Genomic DNA, 19,800 nt, shown 5'->3' on the forward strand with positions numbered 1-19,800 from the left:
TTTCCTTCATTGGACAGGGTATTGAGTACAAGAGTTGGCAGATCAGGTTACAGTTGTATAAGACTTTGGTTCAGCCACATTTGGCATATTGTGTACAGTTCTGGTCACCACATTACCAAAAGGATGTGGATGCTTTGGAGACGGCACAGAGGAGGTTCACCAGGATGTTGCCTGGTGCGGAGGGTGCTAGCTATGAAGAGAGGTTGAGGAGATTATGATTATTTTCATTAGATGGAGATTGGGGAGGGGGGGAATCCTGATTTAGGTCTACAAAATCATGAGAGGTGTAGACAGGGTGGGTAGCAAGAAGCTTTTTCCCAGAGTGGACTCAGTTTCTAGGGGTCACAAGTTCAAAGAGAGAGGGGAAATGTTTAAGGGTGATATATGTGGAAAGGTCTTTACGCAGAGAGTGGTGGGTGCCTGGAATGTGTTGCCAGCGAAGGTGGTAGAACTGGGCATGATAGCATCATTTAAGATGTATCTAGACAGATACATAAATGGGCAGGGAGCAGAGGAATACAGATCCTTAGAAAATAGGTGATGGATTTAGATAGAGGATCCAGATTGGTATAGGTTTGGAGGGCCGAAGGGCCTGTTCCTGTGCTGTAACTTTCTTTGCTCTTTGCTCTTTGTTCACTTTATCTTCCAACAGGTGTAGCCCGGTCTTGTTGACTCTGTAACCCATGTAGGTCACTGGAGCTGCTTGGAGCACAGACTTTTCCCTTCTTAGGCATACATCCGCTTTGTAGAAATGTCTAGACTATTTCCAAGTTCTCTAAGTGCTCTTTATTGGTCTTCCCTGTTATTATCACATCATCCGGATAAATGTCAACCTGGGATAGACCTTCGAAAATGTTCTCCATCATCCGCTGAAAAATGGCACAGGTTGATGATCCCCTAAATGGCAGTCTCGTATATGGGTACCAACCTTTATGGATATTAAATGTAGCATACCTCTAGGAATCCTTACCTAAACGCAATCGCAGGGACGCATGGCTTACGTCCAGCTTTGTAAAGAACAGCCCCCTGCCATCTTTGTGTATAAATCCTCTATGCAAGGGATTGGTTTTTTTTATCCAGCTGCGAGAGACAGTTTCCTGTTTGTTTAATATCCCCATCGAGCCTCACAACCAGTTTGGCCGGTGCAGCCCATTCCACAAACTGGACTGGTTTGATGATTCCTTCGTTTTCCAGCCTCCTACTTTCTGCCTGTACTTTTGCCCGTGAGGCAAATGGCACTGGGCAGGCCTTGCAGAATCGTGGAAATGTTTCCCGGTCAACGTGAAAGGTGGCCTTGGCTCCTTTGATAGTCCCTGGACCTTCCTGAGAATCTCCAGGTATTTAATTAGAACTTCACTCAGGCTGCCATTTTCTAATCAAAAAATGTTGAGCCAATCAGGGTGAACCTATCTCAAACAATTTTGCCCCATCATGCTTGGGCCTGAGCATCTTACTACAATTAGTGGGAACTGAATCAGCTGCTTCTCAAACAAGACCATAACCAAAGTTGTTCCCTTAATCTATAAAGGTTCTCAGTCTAGCTAAGATCTTATGCAGACATAAGGGTTGGAGTCCTGCATGAATTTTGTTAAAGGCTGGTTCTGCAATCACTGATACAGCTGCGCCTGTATCAACCTCCACTGGAACCAGATGACCATTTAACCAGACGTTTATTTTGACTGGCTCTGATTTGGATGTTGCTTAGCAATTTAACAGTTCCAAGCCAGATGGAGGTGGGCTTTCCAGGGTGTGCTACGTCCTGGATACCAGTCTATGAATTTTCTTACTCAGTTCAGACCAGTGGAACTCTTCTGCTGTCTCGGGTCCACACACAGTCAGCAACTACAGTGTCTGGCCGGCCCGGATTCTGGAGAAACTGTTCACTGTTTGGCCGAGGCTTTGCTTTGCTTTGGGGGTTTTGCTGTGGGTTGATCTCGAGTCCTTCTGTTCATGATATGTCCTGAGGGAGACTGTCAACTACATTCATTCAGCTAGTCTTCCCCAATCTCAGTTGGCCTGGCGAGGGTGTCCATTTACATAAGCATACCTGTAATTCATCTGCTCCACTTGTCATATTCTCTAATGACAAAGCCAGTTGTAGTGCCTGTTTAAAGTTCAGTTGGGCTTCAGCTAGTAGGTCCTTTTGCATGTTTACTTCATTAATCCCACATCGATTCTCAGTATTTCATTAAGGGTTAAACCAAAGTCACTGCCTTTGCCAGTTGTCTTAATCTTGACAAAAATCCCAATTCTCCTGGTTCTTGAGCTGCCAAGTAAAATCAAATTAAAGAATAATATTCCTTAACTAAATCCATCAACTCTTGAAAGGTTCTAGTATCTGGTGCCTCAGGAAGAGTTAAGCTCCTAATGACCAAAAAAGCTGCAGGTCCACAAGTTGTTAGGAGAATTACTGATTGCTTTTCATCTGCCCCAGTGTTATTTGCCCAAAAACAATAATGCATTCTTTCCACATACTGGGCCCAGTCTTTGAAGGCAAGGTCAAATGAGTCAAGCTTCTCAAATAATGCCATATTGCCAGAAATGCTTACCCCAACTCAAAGATGACTGTTAGGAGCAAATTTCTTCAGGAGCATTTTTTTCTCTCGTTGCCACCGAAATATCTTCATGGAGGCTGGTATCCTGTCACCAAGTCACCCTGTATTTACACGTGGATAGTACTTGACACTGGTCCAACTTCCTCAGAGTCAACAGAACCTCTGACCCTCCTGTTTATTTTTTTTTCTTTCTCTCTATCCCCTGACACTCCTGTTTATGTTTTTTCTTCTTCTCTCCCTGACTACCACCTAACCACGGTAGTGCTTATATTTTCCCCAGCACCCATGTTGTGTGTGTGCAGGTGTGAGACACAGTGAGAGACACAAGGTGCACGCATCTTTCTTCAATTTCCACCACCAGGAAGATAGGAAAACACCCGAGTGGCCAGTGACAAGCAGTGCCCTTCACACCCTCCTGTTTATATCTGTCAGCAGGGCTCCCTGATTGGACCAGGTTAACAGCCTCAATCAGGGAACTCATATGCTATGAGGTCCACCTAGCTGACCTTGTTACAATCACTACAATGTCCTCATATATAGAATCTTACAATACAGAAGAGACCTTATGGCTCATTGAGTCTGTAGTACGACCGTAAGACTTAAGGAGAGAAATTAGGATTCAGCCCATTGATTCTGATCCACCATTCAATCATGGCTATATGCTTCTCAACCCAATTTTCCCATTTTCTCCCCATAACCCTTGATCCCCATGAAACTCAATAACTTATCTATCTCTCTTAAATATCCTCAACGACCTGGTCTCCACAGCCTTCTGTGGCAGTGAATTCCATAGATTCACAACTCTCTGGCTGAAGAAGTTTCTCCTTATCTCTGTTCTGAAAGGTCTTCCCTTTACTCTAACGCTGTGCCCTTGGGTCCTCATCTCTCCTACCAATAGAAACATTTTCCCAACATCTACTCTGTCCAGGCCATTCAGTGTCTGCAGGTTTCAATCAGATCCACCCACCCCCCCATCCTTCTAAACTCCATTGAGTATAGACCCAGAGTCCTAAACGTTCCTCATATGTTGAGCCTTTCATTCCTAGGACCATTCTCGTGAACTTCCTCTGGATCCGCTCTCGGGCCAGTTCGTCTTCCTGCGGTATGGGGCTCAAAATTGTTCACAACATTCCACATGTGGTCTGACCAGAGCTTTATAAAGTCTCAGAGGTACATCCCTGCTTTTAAATTCTAGTTGTCTCAAACTAAATGCCAGATTGTATTTGCCATCCTAACTACCAACTCAACCACTAGGATTCCCAGGTCCCTTTGCATTTCAGAGTTCTGAATTCTTTCCCCATTTAGGAAATAGTCTTTACTGTCAAAACTACCTGAAATCTACACTGGACCTACTTTCCAGTAATAGGTGTATAGCCTTGAATGATATAGCTCTTCAATAGACAATAGACAATAGGTGCAGGAGTAGGCCATTCAGCCCTTCGAGCCTGCACCGCCATTCAATATGATCATGGCTGATCATTCCTAATCAGTATCCGCTCCTGCATTATCTCCATAACCCTTGATTCCACTATCTTTGAGAGCTCTATCCAACTCTTTCTTAAATGAATCCATTCTTTTAAAGGTTGTGAGGTTATCTGCCTTGGGTCCCCTCCCACACAGTGCATTCCAGATCCCCACTGCCCTCTGAGTGAAAAAACCTTTCAATTCCCCTCTAAACTCCTACTTCAGGCTAACATGATGCCCCCTTGTTAACGACCCTTCAACAGCTGCTTTGTATCCACTCTGTCAAAGCCTCTCACAATCTTACATATCTCATTCAAGTCTTCCTCAATCTTTTCCACTCTAAAGAAAACATCCTGAGCTTATCCAGCTCCTCTTCATGACTGAAGTGCTCCATTCCAGACAACAGCCCTGTGAACATCCTCTGCATCCACCTCTTGCAGGGCTGACATGAAGAAACAAGTCTAGAAGCTTCCAAAATGGCTCAGATACTACTCTTCTTCATCCACAGAAGAATCCATACACTAAACAAACAGTTCTTCCTAGCCATATCTGAAATTAAAGACAGTAAGTACCAAACACTTGCATGTACTTACCCCCACACTCCGGATTCCTCAACCATTCCAGTATCTTCCATCAGCCTCTGGAATCGCTCGGGCGCCATTAACCACGCGGCCACTGCAGCAACCGCCGCTGCGAACCATGACGTCACTTCCGTCCCCATTGATCATGCAGCCTCCGCGATTGACGCCCAGACAACCGCCTCCACGATCGCCAGGAAGACCATCGGCGAGAGATTCGCGGCCTCCGCGGAGTCCACAACCACTGGGAACAACACCGTTTCTGCCATCGCCGCAGCCACTTCCGCCCCCGGATTGCCGTTGCCGCATCGACTTCTGCCCCCAGTGACGTCACTCACCTGCACAACGACCACGCCGCATGCATCTCCGCCCCCACGCCGATCTCCACCCCCGCACCGATCTCCGCCCCCACGCCGATTTCCGCCCCCACGCCTAACCCCGCCCCCACTCCCAGCTCCAGTCCCACACCACGTCCTAGCTCCCAGCCCTGCCGTATTTTCACTATCCCTCCAGACCTCCCCCTCTGTGAGGATGAAAGATCAGTCCTCAGCAGAGGCCTCACCTTCATTCCCCTACGCTCCCGGATTAACGAGTTCAACACGTGGCGAGACATCGAACAATTCTTCCGCCGCCTTCGCCTCCGCGCCTACTTCTTCAACCAGGATTCTCGCCCACCCTCTGACAAACCCTTCTCCCGCCTCCAACACACCCCATCCACCCGGACACCCCATGCTGGCCTCTTACCCGCCCTCGATCTCTTCATAGCCAACTGCTGCCACGACATTGACCGCCTCAACCTGTCCACCCCGCTCACCCACTCCAATCTCTCACCCTCACAACATGCAGTCCTCCACTCCCTCTGCTCCAACCCCAACCTCACTATCAAACCGGCAGACAAGGGAGACGCGGTGGTAGTTTAGCGCACCAATCTTTACACTGCTGAGGCTAAACGCCAGCTCGCAGACACCTCCTCCTACTGCCCCCTTGACCATGAGCCCCACCTCCCACCACCTCTCCCCATCTCCCAGACCATCCATAACCTCATCACCTCAGGGGATCTCCCATCCACTGCCTCCAACCTCATAGTCTTACAACCCCGCACCACCCATTTCTACCTCCTGCCCAAAAGCCACAAACCTGACTGCCCCAGCGACCCATTGTCTCAGCTTGCTCCTGCCCCACCAAAATCATCTCTACATGGTCCTGTTCCCCTTAGTCCAAGAACTCCCCACCTACATTCTGGACACCACCCACGCCCTCCACCTCTTCCATGATTTTCGCTTCCCCAGCCCCCAACGCCTTATCTTCACCATGGACATCCGGTCCCTGTACACCTCCATCCCCCATCACGAAGGTCTCAAAGCCCTCCACTTCTTCCTTTCCCGCCGACCCAACTAATATCCTTCCACTGACACCCTCCTTCGACTGACTGAACTGGTCCTCACTCTGAACAACTTCTCTTTCCAATCCTCCCACTTCCTCCAAACCAAAGGAGTAGCCATGGGCACCCGCATGGGCCCCAGCTATGCCTGTCTCTTCGTCGGATATGTGGAACAGTCCATCTTCCGGAGCTACTCTGGCACCACCCCCCACCTTTTCCTCCACTACATCGATGACTGTATCGGCGCTGCCTCGTGCTCCCACGAGGAGGTTGCACAGTTCATCCACTTTACTAACACCTTCCACCCCGACCTCAGATTTACCTGGACCGTCTCAGACTCCTCCGTCCCCTTCCTAGACCTCTCCATTTCTAAGTCGGGCGACCGACTCAACACGGACATTTACTACAAACCGACCGACTCCCACAGCTACCTAGATTACACCTCCTCCTACCCAGCCCCCTGTAAACACGCCATCCCATATTCCCAATTCCGTCGCCTCTGCCGCATCTGCTCCCAGGAGGACCAGTTCCAACACCGCACAGCCCAGATGGCCTCCTTCTTCAAGGACCGCAATTTCCCCTCAGACGTGGTTGACGATGCTCTCCACCGCATCAGCTCCACTTCCCGCTCCTCTGCCCTTGAGCCCCGCCCCTCCAATCACCACCAGGACAGAACCCAACTGGTCCTCACCTACCACCCCACCAACCTCCAGATACATCGTATCATCCTTCGCTATTTCAGCCACCTCCAAACAGACCCCACTACCAAGGGTATATTTCCCTCCCCATCCCTAACAGCGTTCCGGAAAGACCACTCCCTCCGCGACTCCCTCATCAGGACCACACCCCCCACCAACCCAACCTCCACTCCCGGCACCTTCCCCTGCAACCGCAAGAAATGCAAAACTTGCGCCCACACCTCCACACTCACTTCCCTCCAAGGCCCCAAGGGATCCTTCCATATCCGTCACAAATTCACCTGCACCTCCACACACATCATTTACTGCATCCGCTGCACCCGATGTGGCCTCCTCTATATTGGGGAGACAGGCTGCCTACTTAAGGAACGTTTCAGAGAACGCCTCTGGGACACCCACACCAACCAACCCAACCACCCCGTGGCTGAACACTTTAACTCCCCCTCCCACTCCGCCAAGGACATGCAGGTCCTTGGCCTCCTCCATCGCCAGACCCTGGCCACATGACGCCTGGAGGAAGAGCGCCTCATCTTCCGCCTAGGAACCCTCCAACCACAAGGGATGAATGTAGATTTCTCCAGCTTCCTCATTTCCCCTCCCCCCACTTTATCTCAGTCCCAACCCCCGGACTCAGCACCGCCCTCTTGACTTGCAATCTTCTTCCCGACCTCTCTGCCCCCACCCCCCTCTCCGGCCTAACACCCTCACCTTGACCTCCTTCCACCTATCGCATTCCCAATGCCCATCCCCCAACCCTCCTCCCTACCTTTTATCTTAGCCTGCTTGGCACATTCTCCTCATTCCTGAAGAATGGCTTATGCCCGAAACGTCGATTCTCCTGCTCCTTGGATGCTGCCTGACCTGCTGCGTTTTTCCAGCAACACATTTTTCAGCTCAGATACTCACTGGCAATCTCTCCGACCCTTTGGCAGATTGAGACAAATCCTTGCACCATTGCATAGTGGCTGCCCCAAGCCCTTAGCTCAGGCCTTAACTACACAATGTTTCTGAACGGGGAGGTTGTGGGATTGAGAGACATGGGAACAGAATCGAGGCTGGCATTCTCAGTGTTATATTGTTGAGTGCTGTATTGTTGAATTAAACATTAAATGGAGTTTCTGTCTGGCCTCTCAGATGGACATAACTGCAGCTTAATTCAAAGTGACCTGGGCAATAATTAGTCTCATTCAATAAGGTAATTTATCTCATTACTGTCTGTGTGTAAGTTGGCTGCTGCGTCTCCCACATCCTGCTCTGTGAAACACTTGAAGATATCCGAAGCTGCTACAGAAATGCTGCTGCCTTTGTTTCTTTACCAAGAATCAAACTGTCCTGGTCAGTGACCAGTAGGAGGCAGTAAAGCCCCTGAGTCAGAACTCCCCTTTTTGAATTAGAATCCCGAGTGTGGAAACAGGGGTCCAACAAGCACACACTAACCCATCTGAAGAGTAACCCACCCAGACCCTTTCCCCTATCTTATGATTAGATTAGATTCCCTACAGTGTTGCCCCTGACTAATGTACCTAACCTACACAACCCAATGGGCAATTTAGCATTGACCTAACCTTCACATCTTTGGACTGTGGGAGGAAACTGGAGCACCTGCAGGAAACCCACGCAGATATGGGGAGAACATGCAAACTCCACACACACAGTTGCCCGAGGCTGGAATTGAACCCGGGTCCCTGGCGCTGTGAGGCAGCAGTGCTAACCACTGTGCCACCGTGCTGCGTTTCGTGTGTTTTCATTATTGCAACTGTCTTCACAGGAAAAATTGAGAAAAGAAGTCGAAAATCTCCGGATAATTCAGCAGGACTGCCACTTCAAGCACCAAGATGTAACAATAACCGAATCGGAAATCAAGGTAAAATGCATGCACTGGGACCATAAAACATAGAAGCAGAAATTAGGCCACTCAGCCCATCGAGTCTGCTCCACCATTCGATCATGGCTGATAAGTTTCTCAGTCAAAAAGTGTGGTGCTGGAAAAGCACAGCCAGTCAGGCAGCATCTGAGGAGCAGGAGAGTCGACGTTTTGAGCATAAGCCCTTCATCAGGAATGGGGGGAGGGGGAGCGGGAGTAAAGTGGCCTGAGAGATAAATGGGAGGGTGTGGGGCTGGTGGATGAAGGGGGGGTGTGATGGTGACAGGTCGGACAGGAGGGTGGAGCAGATAGGTGGGGAGGGAAATGGACAGGTAAGACAGGTCAGGAAGATGGTGTCAAGTCAAAGGGTTGGATCTGGGATAAGGTGGGGTGAGGGGAAATGAGGAAACTGGTGAAATCAACATTGATCCTGTGTGGTTGGATGAGGCGTTCTTCTTCCAGGCTTTAGGTGGTTAGGGTTTGGCGATGGAGGAAGCCAAGGACCTTGTTGCAATGGGAGGGAGAGTTGAAGTGGTCGGACAAAGGGCGGTGGGGTGGAGTTGATTGGTGCATGTGTCCTAGAGATGTTCCCTGAAACATTCCGCAAGTTAGCGTCCTGTCTCCCCAATGTAGAGGAGACCACATCGGGGGCAACGGATACAGAAGGTGACTTGTGTGGAAGTGCAGATAAATTTCTGTTGGATGTGGAAGGATCCTTTGGGGCCTTGGATGGTGGTGAAAGGGGAGGTGTGGCCACAGGTTTTGCATTTCTTGTGGCGGCAGGGGAAGGTGCCGGGAGGGGCAGATGGGTTGGTGGGAGCGCATGGACCTAACAAGAGAATTGCAGAGGGAATGGTCTCTGCGGAACACAGATAGGGGTGGGGAGGGAAATATTTATCTGGCAGTGGGGTCTGTTGGCGGAAATGCAGAGGATGATGTGTTGTATCTGGAGGTTGGTGAGATGGAAGGTGTGGACCGGGGAAGTCTGGCCTTGTTGAGATTGTAGAGGGGGGGGGGTTCAAGGGCAGAGGTGCTGGAAGTGGAGGAGATACACTGGAGGGCATTGTTGACTATGTGGGAGGGGAGATTGAGGTCCCTGAAGCAGGAGGCCATCTGGGACATTCTATGGTGGAATTGGTGATCCTGGGAGCAGATGCGGCAGAGGTGGAGGAATTGGGAGTAAGGGATAGTGTTTCTGCAGGATGCAGGGTGGGACAAGGTGTAGTCCAGGTAGCTGTGAGACTCGGTGGGTTTGTAATAGATATCCGTGTTGAGTCAGTCGCTGAATATGGAGATGGGGTCCCCAGTGGGTGGGCGGGTCTGAGTCCTGATGGAAAAAGTAAACACAGAGACGGAAGCAGTGGAAGAAAAGTTTGAGATCGCAAAGCGTGTTAAATTCATTGATCTGGAAGTGTAGGGGGGTGAAGGTGAGGCCTTTACTGAGAGCTGACCATTCATCCTCAGTGACAGGGAGGTCTGGGGGGGAATGGTAAAGACACAGCAGGGTGGGAGCTAGGACCTGGTGTAGGTGTGGAATGGGGAGTGGGGGCGGAGACTGTATCTGGAATGAGTTTGGTTATGGGGTCAGGAGTGACATCACCAACGGAAGTGACTCTCACTCTGGGGGTCGGGAGGTGGAAGCGGTGTCTACAGTGGCATCCATGGGGGCGGAAGTGATGTAACAGGTGACATTCATGATGTCAGCGATGTTCTGTTGAGTGATGTTAATGGGGGCGGTGTTTCTCGACCCCATTCTCCCCATGCATGTCCTCAGCGGAGTGGGAGGGGGAGTTAAAGTGTTCGGCCACGGGGAGGTGGGGTAGGCTGGTGCAGATGTCCCAGAGATGTTCTCTGAAGTGCTCTGCAAGTTGGCGTCTTGTCTCCCCAGTGTCGAGGAGACCACATTGGGTGCAATGGATGCAGTAGATGAAGTGTGTGGAAGTGCAGGTAAATTTCTGTCAGAAGTGGAAGGATCGTTTGGGACCTTGGCCAGAGGTGAGGGGGGAGGTGTGGGTGCAGGGTTTGCCCTTCTTAGGATGGTAGCCGGTGACAAGTGGTGTTCCTCAAGCCTTAGTGCTGGGACCACAGCTTTTCACCTTATTCATTAACAATCTAGATGAAGGAATTGAGGGCATCCTGGCGAAGTTTGCAGATGATACAAAGATAGGTGAAAGGAGAGATAGTATTGAAGAGGTGGGGAGGATCCAGAAGGATTTGGACAGGTTAGGGAGCCTCCTCCATCGCCAAACCCTAACCATCCGACACCTGGAGGAAGAACACCTCATCTTCTGTCTTGGGATCAATGTGGATTTCACCCGTTTCCCACTTGCCCTCCCCCCACCTTATCCCAGTACCAACCTTCCAACTTGGCACTGCTCTTTTGACCGGTCCTACCTGTCCATCTTCCTTCCCATCTATCCACTCCACCCTCCTCTCTGACCTATCACCTTCACCCCCACCTTCATCTACCCATTCCAGTCCCACCTACCTCCCTCCAGCACCCCTCCCAATTATCTCACAGGCCCCCCCCCCCCCCCCCCCACGGCTCTCAAGCCTCATTCCTTCTAAAGGGCTTATGCCCGAAGCATCGACTATCCTGCTCCTCGGATGCTGCCTGACCCGCTGTGCTTTTCCAACACCACACTCTTCGACTCTGGTCTCCAGCACCTGCAATCCTCACTTTCTGTGAGTTGACTAAATTCAATTTTTTAGTGGACTCCACCACAAGCTGCTCCAAAAAGCCATCTTGTAGATGTTCCACATATTCCTACCTTGCGAACCACTGCCAACTTGATCTTCCCAGTCCACCTACATATTGAAATCCCCCATGATCACCGTAACTTTGCCTTCCCCACACATCTTTTCTGTCTCCTGGTATATCTTGCTCCCCAGCTCCTGACTGCTGTTCGGTGGCCTGTGCATGACTCCAACTATGGATTTTTTTTTACCTTTGCAGTTCCTCAATTGTACCCACACAGATTCCACACCATGACCCTGCATCATTTCTTCCTATTGATTTAATTTCATTTCTTACTAATAAGGCAACTCCATGGCCTCTGCCCACCTGCCTGTCTTTTCGATAGGATGTATATCCTTGAATATTCAGCTCCCAGTCTTGATGCCCTTCAGCAATGCCCTCCACATCATTCCTGCCGATTTCAATCTGAGCCACAAGCTCATTTACCTTAGTCCTTAGACTTGATGCATTCCGATATAACACTTTTAGTCATGCATTAACGTCCCTCTTCTCATTGCCATTCGTTTGTCCAGTATGCTTGAATTTTGATTATTAACCCTTTCCATATCCTGTATCCTATTTGTGTCTGTGCTGGAGATTTTAATCACCTCCCCTGAGTTCCACACTCTTACCTCCTCCTTCAATTCAGGTCTTCTCAGTTCCCTATAACTCAATTGAGCTCTCCACCCCCCCCCCACCCCCTCAGTGTTTTGTCTGAGTACCATATTGTAGATCCTAAATTGGACACCTTCTACAATGATGCTGTTGCTATACAAATGCAAGTAATTGTTGATATTTTGATACTTCCTGACTCAGATTATCTCTCATACCTATAACAGGAGTAGGCCATTCAGCCCCTTGAGTCTGTTCTGCCATTGAAACAGAGCATCTACCTGCGCGTCATCTTTCTCCATTACCCCTTAAAGTCAATATACTCCAGAAATCTATTGATTTCCACTTTGGACACGCTCCATGATTGTACTTCCATAATCGTGTATATGTGTTTGTGTGAGAGAGAGAATGAGTGTGTCTGTCAGTGTGTGTATCAGAGAGAGAGAGAATGAGTGTGTGTCAGTGTGTGTTTGTGAGTGTGTATGTCAGAGGATGTGTTAGTGTGTATATCAGTGTGTGTTTGTGTGTATATCAATCAGTGTGTGTATGTGTGTGAGAGAGAAGGAGAGAGTGTGTATGTCAGTGTGTGTGTGCATATCTGTGTGTGTGTGCGTGTGTGTGTGTGTGTATGTGTTATATCAATCAGTGTGTGTATGTGTGTGTGAGAGAGAGAATGTGTGTATGTCAGTGTGTGTGAGAGAGAGAGAGTGTGTGTGTATGTTAGTATGTGTGTGTGCATATCAATCAGTGTGTGTGTGAGAGAGAGATAGTGTGTGTATGTCAGTGTGTGTGTGTGCATATCAATCTCTGTGTGTGTGAGAGAGTGTGTGTGTGTATGTCAGTGTGTGTGCATATCAATCTGTGAGTGTGTGTGTATGTCAGTGTGAATGTGCATTTCTGTGTGTGTGTATGTCTGTGTGTGTGTGTATATGTCAGTGTGAGTGTGCATTTCTTTGTGTGTGTATGTCAGTGTGAGTGTGCACTTCGGTGTTTGTGTGTATGTCTGTGTGTGTGTATGTCTGTGTGTGTGTATGCCAGTGTGAGTGTGCATTTCTTTGTGTGTGTATGTCAGTGTGAGTGTGCACTTCGGTGTTTGTGTGTATGTCTGTGTGTGTGTATATGTCAGTGTGAGTGTGCATTTCTGCGTGTGTGTATGTCAGTGTGAGTGTGAGAGAGAGTGTGTGTATGTCAGTGTGTGTGTGTGTGCATATCAATCTGTGTGTGTGTGATAATGTGTGTATGTCAGTGTGAGTGTGCATTTCTGTGTGTGTGTGTATGTCAGTGTATGTGAGAGAGAGAGTGTATGTCAGTCTGTGTGTGTGCATATCAATCTGTGTGTGTGTGTGAGAGAGTGTGTGTATATCAGTGTGAGTGTGCATTTCTGTGTGTGTGTATGTCTTTGTGTGTGTGTATGTGAGAGAGAGAGTGTGTATGTCAGTGTGTGTGTGTGTATGTCAGTGTGTGTGTGTGTGTATGTCAATGTGTGTGTATGTGTGTGTGAGAGAGTGTGTGTATGTCAGTGTGTGCGTGTGTATGTCAGTGTGTGTGTCATAGTGTGTGTGTGTATGAAAGTGTGAGTGTGCATTTCTATATGTGTGTATGTCATAGTATGTGTGAGAGAGAGAGAAAGATTGTGTGTATAAGACCATAAGACATAGGAGTGGAAGTAACGCCATTCGGCCCATCGAGTCCACTCCGCCATTCAATCATGGCTGATGGGCATTTCAACTCCACTTACCAGCATTCTCCCCGTATGTCAGTGTGTGTGTGTGTGTGTGTGTGTGTGTGTGTGTGTATGCGTGTGTGTGTATGTCAGTGTGAGTGTGCATTTCTGTGTGTGTGTATGTCTGTGTGTGTGAGAGAGAGTGTGTGTATGTCTGTGTGTGTGTGTAGGTCAATGTGTGTGTCAGTGTGAGTGTGCATTTCTGTGTGTGTGTATGTCATCGTGTGTGTGTGTGTGTGTGTGAGAGAGTGTGTGTATGTCAGTGTGAGTGTGCATTTCTATGTGTGTATATGTGTATGTGTGTGTGAGAGAGTGTGTGTATGTCAGTGTGTGTGTATGTCAGTGTGAGTGTGCATTTCTCTATGTGTGTATGTCTATATGTGAGAGAGAGTGTGTGTGTATGTCAGTGTGTGTGTGTATGTCAGTGTGTGTGTGTGTGTGTGTGTGTCAGTGTGAGTGTGCATTTCTGTGTGTGTGTATATGTCATAGTGTGTGTGTGTGAGAGAGATAGAGTGTGTATGTCAGTGTGTGGGTCAGTGTGAGTGTGCGTTTCTGTGTGTGTGTATGTCATTGTGTGTGTGCGAGTGTGTGTATGTCAGTGTGTGTATGCCTCTGTGTGTGTGTGTGTGTGTGTGTGTGTGTCAGTGTGTGTGTGTGTGTGTGTGTGTGTATGTCAGTGTGTGTGTATGTGTCAGTTTGTGTGTATGTCAATGTGTGTGTGTATATGTGTGTATGTCAGTGTGTGTGTGTGTGTGTGTGTATATGCATGTATGTCAATGTGTGTGTGTATGTCAGTGTGAGTGTGCATTTCTGTGTGTGTATGTCATAGTGTGTGTGTGTGTGAGAGAGAGAAAGAGTGTGTATAGAACATAGAACATAGAACAATACAGCACAGAACAGGCCCTTCGGCCCACAATGTTGTGCCGAACATTTGTCCTTGTTTAAGCACCTATCCATGTACCTATCCAATTGCTGCTTAAAGGTCACCAATGATTCTGACTCTGCCACTCCCACAGGCAGCGCATTCCATGCCCCCACCACTCTCTGGGTAAAGAACCTACCCCTGACATCGCCCCTATACCTTCCACCCTTCACCTTAAATTTATGTCCCCTTGTAACACTGTTGTACCTGGGGAAAAAGTCTCTGACTGTCTACTCTATCTATTCCCCGATCATCTTATAAACCTCTATCAAGTCACCCCTCATCCTTCGCCGTTCCAATGAGAAAAGGCCTAGCACTCTCAACCTATCCTTGTACAACCTATTCTCCATTCCAGGCAACATCCTGGTAAATCTCCTCTGCACCCTCTCCAAAGCTTCTGCATCTTTCCAAAAATGAGGCGACCAGAACTGCACACAGTACTCCAAATGTGGCCTTACCAAGATCCTGTACAGCTGCAACATCACCTCACAACTCTTGAATTCAATCCCTCTGCTAATGAACGCTAATATACCATAAGCCTTCTTACAAGCTCTATCCACCTGAGTGGCAACTTTCAAAGATCTATGAACATAGACCCAAGATCCCTCTGCTCCTCCACCTTACTAAGAACCCTACCGTTAACCCTGTATTCCGCATTCTTATTTGTCCTTCCAAAATGGACAACTTCACACTTGGCAGGGTTGAACTCCATCTGCCACTCCTCAGTCCAGCTCTGCATCATATCTAAGTCCCTTTGCAGCCGACAGCAGCCCTCCTCACTATCCACAACTCCACCAATCTTCGAATCATCTGCAAATTTACTGACCCACCCTTCTTCCAAGTCATTAATAAAAATTACAAACAGCAGAGGACCCAGAACTGATTCCTGCGGAACCCCACTTGTAACTAGGCTCCAGGCTGAATACTTACCATCTACCACCACTCTCTGACTTCGACCGGTTACCCAGTTCTCTACCCAACTATCCCATGCCTCCTGACTTTCCGCATAAGCCTACATGGGGAAACTTATCAAATGCCTTACTAAAATCCATGTACACTACATCCACTGCTCTACCCTCATCCACATGCTTGGTCACCCCCTCAAAGAATTCAATAAGACTTGTAAGGCAAGACCTACCCCTCACAAATCTGTGCTGGCTGTCCCTAATCAAGCAGTGACTTTCCAGATACTCATAAATCCCATCCCTCAGTACCTTTTCCATTACTTTGCCTACCACCGAAGTAAGACTAACTGGCCTGTAATTCCCGGGGTTATCCCTATTCCCTTTTTTGAACAGGGGCACAACATTCGCCACTCTCCAGTCCCCTGGCACCATCCCCATTGACAGTGAAGACGAAAAGATCATTGCCAATGGTTCTGCAATTTCCTCTCTTGCTTCCCACATAATCTTAGGATATATCCCGTCAGGCCCGGGAGACTTGTCTATCCTCAAGTTTTTCAAACGGCCCAGCACATCTTCCTCCCTAACAAGTATCTCCTATAGCTTACCAGTCAGTTTCACACTCTCCTCTTCAACAATACGGTCCCTCTTATTTGTAAATACTGAATAAAAGTACTCATTCAAGACCTCTCCTATCTCTTCCGACTCAATACACAGTCTCCCACTACTGTCCTTGATCGGACTTACCCTCGTTCTTGTCATTCTCATGTTTCTCACATACACATAAAAGGCCTTGGGGTTATCCTTGAACCTACCTGCCAAAGATTTTTCATGCCCTCTCTTAGCTCTCCTAATCCCTTTCTTCAGCTCCCTCCTGGCTATCCTGTATCCCTCCAACGCTCTGTCTGAACCTTGTTTCCTCAACCTTATGCAAGCTTCCTTCTTCCTCTTTACTAGATATTCAACCTCCCTCGTCAACCAAGGTTCCCTCACATGACCATCTCTTTCCTGCCTGACAGGTACATACATATCAAGGAGACGTCGTATCTGTTCCTTGAAAAATTTCCACATTTCAACGACATCCTTCCCTGACAGCCTGTGCTCCCAATTTATGCTCCTCAGATCCTCTTGCAGCATCGTATTTACCCTTCCCCCAGTTGTAAAACCTACCCTGTTGCACGTACCTATCTCTCTCCATAACCAAGGTGAAAGTCACAGAATTGAGGTCACCATCACCAAAATGCCCACCCACTAACAAGCCCATCACTTGTCTCGGTTCATTACCAAGTACCAAATCCAATATGGCCTCCCCTCTGGTCGGACAATCTACATACTGAGTTAGAAAAGCTTCCTGGACACACTGCGCAAACACCGCCCCGTCCAACCTACTTGATCTAAAGAGCTTCCAATCAATATTTGGGAAGTTGAAATCGCCCATGACTACGACCCTGTGGCTTCTGCACCTTTCCAAAATCTGTTTCCCAATCTGTTTCTCCACATCTCTGCTGCTATTGGGGGGCCTATAGTAAACACCCAACAAGATGACTGCTCCTTTCCTATTTCTGACTTTAGTCCATACTACCTCCAAAGGCAGATCCCCCTCGAACTGCCTTTCTGCAGCCGTTACACCATTTCTAATTAGCAACGCCACCCCTGTTCCTTTTTTACCAGCCCCCCTAATCTCACTGAAACCAGGAATCTCCAACAACCATTCCTGTCCCTCTTCTATCCACGTTTCCGTGATGGTCACAACATCGTAGTCCCAAGTACCGATCCACACCTTAAGTTCACCCAACTTATTTCTGATACTTCTTGCGTTGAAGTATACACACTTGAGCCCATCTCTGTGTCCGCAAGTATTCCCTGTCAGTGCTACCTTCTCCACAGCCTCCCTACATTCTTGGACATCCTGAAAAACGGCTAACCTACTTGCTGGACTACAAGTCCGGATCCCATCCCCCTGCCAAATTAGTTTAAACCCCCCCCGAAGAGTGCTAGCAAACCTACCTCCCAGGATATTGGTGCCCTTCTGGTTCAGGTGCAACCTGTCCTGCTTGTACAGGTCCCACCTTCCCCAGAATGCAGTCCAATTGTCCAAATACCTGAAGCCCTCCCTTCTACACCATCCTTGCAGCCACGTGTTCAACTGCACTCTCTTCCTATTCCTTGCCTCACTGTCACGTGGCACCGGCAACAACCCAGAGATGACGACTCTGTCCATCCTAGCTTTTAGCTTCCAGCCTAACTCCCTGAGCTCCTGAATGACCTCCCCACCCCTCTTCCTACCTACGTCGTTGGTGCCAATGTGTGTATGTCTGTGTATGTGTGTGTGTATCAGTGTGCGAGTGCATTTTGTGTGTGTGTGTGTGTGTATCAGTGTGTGTGTGTATTTCAGTGTGTGTGTATGTCAGTGTGAGTGTGCATTTCTGTGTGTGTGTCATAGTGTGTGTGTGAGAGAGAGTGTGTGTATGTCAGTGTGTGTGCATTTCTGTGTGTGTGTGTGTCATAGTGTATGTCTGTGAGAGTATGTGTGTGTGTCAGTGTGTGCGTGTATGTCGGTGTGAGTATGCATGTCTATGTGTGTGTATATGTCAGTGTGTGTGTGTATGTCTGTGTGTATGTCAGTATGTGTGTATGGTAGTGTGTGTGTCTGTGTATGTCTGTGTGTGTATATATGTGTGTATGTTAGTGTGTGTGTGTGTATGTCAGTGTGAGTGTGCATTTCTGTGTGTGTATGTCTGTGTGTGTATGTCATTGTGAGTGTGCATTTCTGTGTGTGTATGTCTGTGTGTGTATGTCATTGTGAGTGTGAGAGAGTGTATGTCAGTGTGCGTGTATGTCTGTGTGTGTGAATCAGTGTGAGTGTGCATTTCTGTGTATGTCATAGTGTGTGTGAGAGAGAAAGAGTGTGTGTATGTCAGTGTGTGTGTGTGTGTATGTCAGTGTGTGTGTATGTGTCAGTGTGAGTGTGCATTTCTGTGTGTGTGTGACTGTGTGTATGTCTGTGTGTGTATGTCAGTGTGTGTGTGGGTATGTCAGTGCGAGTGCATTTCTGTGTGTGTATGTCATAGTGTGTGTGTGTATGAGAGAGTGTGTATGTCAGTGTGTGTGTGTGTATGTCAGTGTGAGTGTGCATTTCAGTGTGTGTGTGAGATAGTGTGTATGTCAGTGTGTGTGTGTGTGTGTATGTCAGTGTGAGTGTGCAGTTCTGTGTGTGTGTGTGTATGCCATTGTGTGTGTGTGAGAGAGAGAGTGTGTATGTCAATGTGTGTGTGTGTCAGTGTGAGTGTGCATTTCTGTGTGTGTCAGAGTGTGTGTGTATGTCTGTGTGTGTGTATGTCTGTGTGTGTGTCATGATGTGTGTGAAAGACAGAGTATGTATGTGCATGTGTATGTCAGTGTGAGTGTGCATTTCTGTGTGTATATGTCAGTGTGAGTGTGCATGTCTATGTGTGTGTGCATGTCTATGTGTGTGTGCATGTCAGTGTGTGTGTTGTCAGTGTGTGTGTGTTATGTCAGTGTATGTATGTCTGTGTGTATGTATGTCTGTGTGTGTATGTCAGTGTGTGTGTATGTTAATGTGTGTGTGCGCATGTCAGTGTGTGTACATGTCAGTGTGTGTGCATGTCAGTGTGAGTGCATGTCTGTATGTATGTCAGTGTGTGTGTGTGTATGTCTGTGTATGTCAGTGTGTATGTCAGTTTGTATGTCTGTGCGTGTATGTCTGTGTGTGTATGACAATGTATGTATGTCAGTGTGTATGTATATCAGTGTGTGTGTATGTCTGTGTATGTCAGTGTGTATGTCAGTATGTGTGTAAGTGTATGTGTTTATGTCTGTGTGTATGTCTGTGTGTATGTCAGTGTGTGTGTATGTCTGTGTGTGTATGTCAGTGTGAGTGTGCATGGCTGTGTGTGTGTATCTCAGTGTGTGTGCATATCTCAGTGTGAGTGCATGTCTATGTGTGTATGTCTGTGTGTGTGTATGTCAGTGTGTATGTCTGTGTGTGTATGTCTGTGTGTGTATGTCTGTGTGTGTGTATGTCAGTGTATGTATGTCAGTGTGTGTGTGTATGTCAGTGTGTGTGTATGTCAGTATGTGTGTATGTGTGTGTGTCAGTGTGTGTGTGTATGTCAGTGTGTGTGTATGTCAGTGTGTGTGTATGTAAGTGTGTGTATGTCAGTGTGAGTGTGCATTTCTGTGTGTGTATATGTCAGTGTGAGTGTGCATGTCTATGTGTGTGTGTATGTCAGTGTGTGTGTGTTATCAGTGTGTGTGTTATGTCAGTGTATGTATGTCTATGTGTATGTCAGTGTGTGTGTGTATGTCAGTGTGTGTGTATGTCTGTGTGTGAATGTCAGTGT

The sequence above is a fragment of the Hemiscyllium ocellatum genome, chromosome 5 (genome assembly GCF_020745735.1).
Source record: "Hemiscyllium ocellatum isolate sHemOce1 chromosome 5, sHemOce1.pat.X.cur, whole genome shotgun sequence".
NCBI classification, from domain to species: domain Eukaryota; kingdom Metazoa; phylum Chordata; class Chondrichthyes; order Orectolobiformes; family Hemiscylliidae; genus Hemiscyllium; species Hemiscyllium ocellatum.